Below are 6,773 nucleotides of genomic sequence, written 5' to 3'. Positions count from 1 at the left end.
TTCCTTCCTTCCTTCCTTCCTTCCTTCCTTCTCTTTTTTCTTTCTTTCAATTTGTTTTGACACATAGTTTCTCCATGTATCCCTGGTTGTATTAGAACTTACTTTGTAGACCAGGTTGTCCTTGAACTCGAAGACCAACCTCTCTCTGCCTTCCCAGTGCTGAGATTAAAGGCGTGTGCCTCCATACCACTCTTGAGCCACACTCTAGAGTGTGTCTGCATTGCATCCCATCTTGTCATGTCTGCCCTCTTGAAATTAAGGAATGACACCTGATGGAGCCTTCAGGGTGATACCCCAGTGGTACCTGGTTAAAGGGCTCATGCTCCTGAGCTCCATTTTAGTGTCGATACTTCTAAAACCACGTACTCACTGTATTTCCCTTCTGCACCTTGCGGACCTCCCCAGCCCTAAATAACCTGTTGGTGATGTTCCTCAGTAACTCAATTCTTAGTCTCTGCCTCTGAAATTTTTGTTCAGACATGTTTAGACACTGAATAGGACCAAGCTGAACAGCAGTAGATCCTCTAGTCAGATTTAGGCAGTGTGCTAACTGGGACACGGAGCCCTTCATTAAATCACAAATAAGATTCTCAATATGTCCCCATTACTTTTTCTAATTAATCATTTTATTCATTTATATTTCAAATGATATCCCCCTTCCTGGCTACTCCTTCACAGTCCTCCCTTCCCATCCCCCTTCCCTTTCCCCTTTGCCTCTATGAGGGTGCTCCTCCACACACTTACCCACTCCCAGCTCACCCTATGCTTGGGCATCAAGCCTCCCTGCCCTCCCATTGATGTCAGATAAGGCCATCTTCTGGGACACATGTATCTGGAGCCATGGGTCCCTCCAAGTATACTCTTTGGTTGGTGGTTTAGTCTCTAGGAACTCTAGATAGTCCAGTTAGTTGATACTGTTCTTCCCATGGGTTCCTGATGTACAAAGATGACTCAACAAAAATTGCTTCATTTGTAACAAAGGCTCTCAGTTTCAGAAGACACCACAAACTCAGAGGTATAAGATGCCTGGAGTTGTAAAGTCTCCTTGATTTGAGTATTCTGCAACAGCTGATCCTTGTATATTCAGTAAGCAAACCTTATTAAAATAAGGTTTTTTTAGAGAGAAGTCTTTCTTGTCTTTTATAATTCAAACACTACATGGGATACTGGAGGATATGTCATTGTGTCCTCAGACGTTGTGACTCCTTTCCATTCATTTATTCTACCTCAGTGTTTTGACAGTCATATCTGAGCACCAGAACGAGACTGACACTGTAGATTTCATTCACTGAAGAACTTGCCCTGGGATTTGACCCTGACTCTTTGTATTGGTCTCTCAGTTTAAATACCCGCCATATAGCTGGTGAGCATTTAATGCTTCCCTGCTTTACTTTCCTGTAGTTTACCTGACTGGAAATCTGTCACTCCTGAGTAAGGTAAACGCAAGCTTTTATTTGAGAAGCGTGCCAACTCCCACGTAAAACAATTAAGGAGAACCTGGCAGACTGAGAAGGCTGAAAGTTCTATTCTGTTGTTTAATTGGATAACCAGTATATCAATGAGACAATGTATAGTGCAGCCTAAGAGCTATGTCACATGAGCGACTTGAAGCCTCATCTATACCCATTGAGAAAAAGCTAACGAAGTCCGTCGTCTGCGCCATTGACTTGAAACACCCAGCAATTTTATATAGCCCACACCTTTCTTTATAATAATAGGAAGCAGGCTGTCATATCTCTCGTGCACAGCATGGTGCTCCTGTCTCATGGGGGTGGGTGATTTATAGGGACATCATGTACTTTTCAGTGTTTCCAGAAAGAACCATTTAACTTCTGGGCTAGCATTAATTAACGTCAAGAGACATTAAAATTTCACTTTCTATCAGCTTGCGTGTTATGTACCGAAATTTGGATGTGATTTACCGAAAATGTATTCTGGTATTAAAATCCTGAGTTTCATCCCCAGGTAGCATCCGTAATGGTGACTTTTGGATGGATAGAGTGCATATCCTTCTGCTCAGGGTGGGATCGCATGTTTAAGGGACATGTAACTAAGTAGTTGAGAAAGGCCCATTTGGGTTCCTTGCTGCACTGGATCCAGACTTTTGCCCCTTAGTGTGTTCGATTTGACCTTCACGGTTGGAAGAAATGAGAACAGAAGGACTTGACTAAGTTACCTAAGCAAACTTCCAGTGCCTGGGTACAGGGCGCCATTAACACGGAGCAGAGAAATTGGGGAATGTGAGGTGTAAGTCACTATTTTTTTTATTACTTTTTTTTATTAACTTGAGTATTTCTTATTTACATTTCAATTGTTATTCCCCTTCCCCGTTTCAGGGCAAACATCCCCCTAACCCTTCCCCCTCCCTTTCTTTATGGGTGTTCCCCTCCCCATCCTCCCCCCATTGCCGCCCTCCCCCCACAGTCTAGTTCACTGAGAGTTCAGTCTTGGCAGGACCCAGGGCTTCCCCTTCCACTGGTGCTCTTACTAGGATATTCATTGCTACCTATGAGGTCAGAGTCCAGGGTCAGTCCATGTATAGTCTTTAGGTAGTGGCTTAGTCCCTGGAAGCTCTGGTTGCTTGGCGTTGTTGTTCATATGTTGTTGTCTCGAGCCCCTTCAAGCTCTTCCAGTTCTTTCTCTGATTCCTTCAACGGGGGTCCTATTCTCAGTTCAGTGGTTTGCTGCTGGCATTCGCCTCTGTATTTGCTGTATTCTGGCTGTGTCTCTCAGGAGAGATCTACATCTGGCTCCTGTCTGCCTGCACTTCTTTGCTTCATCCATCTTGTCTAATTGGGTGGCTGTATATGTATGGGCCACATGTGGGGCAGGCTCTGAATGGGTGTTCCTTCTGCCTCTGTTTTAATCTTTGCCTCTTTATTCCCTGCCAAGGGTATAAGTCACTATTTTTTAATATTTAACTTTGATTTTTTTTTTTCAGAGAGCTTTGAGGAACCCAGAACACGTCCAACTAGCCACCAGGAGACAAAGTGGAGAGATTCTCGGCTTCCCACCAAAATCCTTATCATTAAATTAAGTCGAAAGTGTATCTTAATTAGCTAGGAATGAAAAAAGTTATTAACTGGCGGAGTGAAAACCACAAGGTGAAAAAATTAATATTCACGGGGGTTAGAGGAGAAGTAGGAATTAGCAGGGTGACACGGATGCCGCATAGCACTGATGGAGTCTGTGAGAGTTTAACAAGACCTAGCTAGTGGCAGCCTGGGTCCGTCTATTGGATATGCACAACCCCGTCAAGTCTAAATGGGCTGCACCCTGTAAGCATCTTTGATTAGAGTCCCGCATGTGGAAGAGCGAAGCCACGGACAAGATGAGAAATCTTGAGCCTCGTCACGGGTAGAAGGAAAGACGAGAGAGACTGGGGATTTTTTTTTCTTTTGGAAATAGATATGAATATATAACTGAGGGTGATAATTTCCAGGATGCATGCCCATCTGGGAAAATTTGAAGGCAGAAGAAAGTGAGTCAGACTGCATAATCTCTGTGAAGACTGACCATCCACAGTGCCAGATGCCGGCATCTGGGAGAACCACAGCGGGGACAGAGAGCCGCCTACAACTGTAATAACTGTCTGTGACTGGGAGTCTTAACTAAAACAGGAAGGACTCATCTAGAAGTTTAGTTTGGGCTCTATTTTCATGATTCAACCTATTGATCCCCCCCCCCCCCCCCCGCTTTGGGAAGGCTTCGGCAAGCAAGTACAGCGGCTTGGAGCAATTTTAGTCGGAGTTACATGTGAGTGGTTTCCTTGCAGCTCAGAGCTCGCACTTTGAGAGGGTGGCTCTGTTCTCTGAGCATTTCCTCGCTGTGAAATTTCATCTACTGCTCGGCTTTAGAGCTATGTCGATTTCTTAACTCTTTCCTGGAGCCGGTCGGAGATCTTGCCTTATTTCACCTTGGAGTCTAATTTTGTTTTTAAACTGTTATACTATTTTTAAAAAAATCAGTGGCTTTATGCATCGTAATGATAAAAATACTCCACCGGAAAATAATTCTACACTGTCAAGCCTAGGTGAGCCATGCTGATTGCCCACTTGAATGGACAGTCAAATATTATTGCAGTTTGGAAGTCTTTTTATTTGGCCAACGGGATCTAAGCAGCAAAGCTCCCGTATTATTACAAATTGCCTTGTGCACCTTAGGACTTGTAGAGAAATATTCTCTTATTTTTCATGTGAGTCCTGTAAGGACTCACATGAATTTTATTCCTTACAGGAATTTTATTCCTCTATAAATAAAGGACTCACAGGAATTTTATTCCTGTATAATTTGTGTCTTGACTCAAAGAAAAGTTTGGGTTTTTTCTACTAATTTATTTATTTATTTACTCATTTATTCATTTATTCATTTTACATCCAGACCGCTGTCGTCCCCCTCGTCCCCCCCCCACAGTCCCTTCTCCCATCCCCTCTTCCTCTTCTCCTCTAAGAGAGTGGAGGTCCCCCATGGGTATCTCCCGTCTCCATGTATCAGGTCCCTGCAGCGTTAGGCACATCCTTTCCCACTGAGGCCGGACAAAGCAGCCCAGCTAAGGGGAAGAATTCCAGTCAGACAAGGGACTTAAGTTGTTGGACTCACTGGAAGACTGAGCTTCAGCTCTGCTACATATGTGCTAGCGATATAAGTTTGATTTTTTTTTTTTTATTTTAAGTCCTGAAATCGTTCCTTCTCTCCATGCTTCCTCTCCATTGTCTGCAAAGACTAGGAGGGAGAAATGATGCCATCCTCCTGGCTTCTCTGTTCTGGTTGGGAATGCGTGTGTTCTGCTGGGAAACAATTGAACAGCAAGTTCACTCTGTCTCTACCTCATTATGCACAGCTGAAAATAAGAAGCTATTATTTCAGCATTCTGCCTGCGTATATCCTCCCGGCTTCTGCCAGCATATGATTCCAGAACTAGAAAATCCCAAGGGAAGAATTCAATCTTTATATATTTGAGGATGGCACAATTACTCACATACATCCCGCTGATGATTTTAAAGGTCCGGTTAATGTATTACCAAGTTGATTGTGACCTCAGATCCAATATCAAATCTACACTAATTTCCTCTATTCAAATATCAGCCAGCACTCAATAATTCAATTTACAGTACTCACTACATTTTCTCTTCAAACACATCCAAACATAATACTTTTGTATATTAATTGATTGGCTAAAGTGATTGTTTATTAACTCTCGAGTTATTTGAATGCACAGCTATGAAAATTGGTATTGCAAACTTATTTTTAGACTAGACTAAAACCGTTCGGTTAATATAATTTATTTACTCTTTAAGAGTTCACAGAGACTTCATCAAGTAAAGAAAAGAACAGAAATGTATAGAAAAAGGAAGGGTTTGCAGTTAAAGTTTTGGGAAGCTTGGAAGCTCCGGGAGAAGATCTTATTTTCTGGCTTACTGACTGAGCGCATAGTAAGGGCCTTTAGCCATACACTTCCTCACTCTTTACACCCCTCATTTCACCTGAGTAACTCCCAGTCTTCAAGTAACAGCTTAGATTGTCATTTCCTTGAACAAAGCTTTCAAAATGAAATATCTCGTGACAATAGGCAAAGTACATTCTTAAGCTACTACTCTGCCTCCTGAAAATAGACAGACTGTCAGTGTCTTAGGGGGGCTTGAGAGGAGAGAGAGAGAGAGAGAGAGAGAGAGAGAGAGAGAGAGAGAGAATGTGTGTGTATACATATGTTTGTGTATATGTCTTTATCTCTGTGTATGTATGTGTGTGTGGATTTCTGTATACATGCGTTTATGTCTGTGTTTGTAAGTGCATATTTGTGTGTATACATACGTCTATGTGTGTATGTATGTTTGTGCAAGCATATTTCAGCCTTATGTCACCGTATGTTATAAGGCTACACTAGGGCTTTTCTGGAAAAACAATCTTTCCAAGGACCATCTGTTCTCTTCTGAGCTCCAATTTAGGACTGGAAACTTTTGGTACCAGACTCTAGCGACTGCATTTTACATGACTTTCCCCTGGCATGTTCTTGTTATCTTATCCTGTTGGCAGGCCTGGGTACTGTCTTTACATATTTAGGTTTACAGTGGGTGCCAAAAAGAGATGAAAGACACCAGAATTCTATGTATTGATATGTACAGCATTGGGCATGTGGTCAATTTACAGAAACAATGACTGCTGTCATGTTTCATCTGTGTTTTCAACAGCATGAAGTACAAAGATTGAGGTTGTCTTCTAGAAGTGGACCTCTGTATATTTTCGAAATGTTCCTCATGCAGCATAGTGACACTTAAAAGTGGATAATAATTAACATAATTTTCTCTAAGAATAGCTAGTTTGACTGACATTGAGGAGAAAAAATTCCCACTATTCATCACAATTATGTTAGAAAGTAGAAGCCATGTTTTGCTACTAGTGTTATTTATGCAACTCTAGTAGAAGTTAAAATATAATTCTTTCATATAAGATGGGTGCACGTTTGATTGCTTTTTCAAAGAAACAGAAGGCTTGGTCGTGAAACTTTCTCAGCGGATCATATGGCATTCAAAAATAATTAGCAAACTCTAATATATGAATACCCAACTTGAGAGTGTAATGTCTGTGTCTAAGGGGAAATGTGTATTACAAGCTTGTATTCATTCATTGGTAACATTCTTTGGGGATCTTACTGTCAATCATCAGGTGTTTACACAGTAAATTTAGTAACTCCTAGTCTTTAGGGAAAAAATTATATTTGAAAATAGCACCTTGAAAATACAGGTGACCTTAGAGCTCAAGGGAAAGGTAAACTA

Source organism: Rattus norvegicus, chromosome 20, assembly GCF_036323735.1.
Source record: "Rattus norvegicus strain BN/NHsdMcwi chromosome 20, GRCr8, whole genome shotgun sequence".
Taxonomy (NCBI): Eukaryota; Metazoa; Chordata; class Mammalia; order Rodentia; family Muridae; genus Rattus; species Rattus norvegicus.
This window is presented reverse-complemented; position numbering follows the sequence as displayed.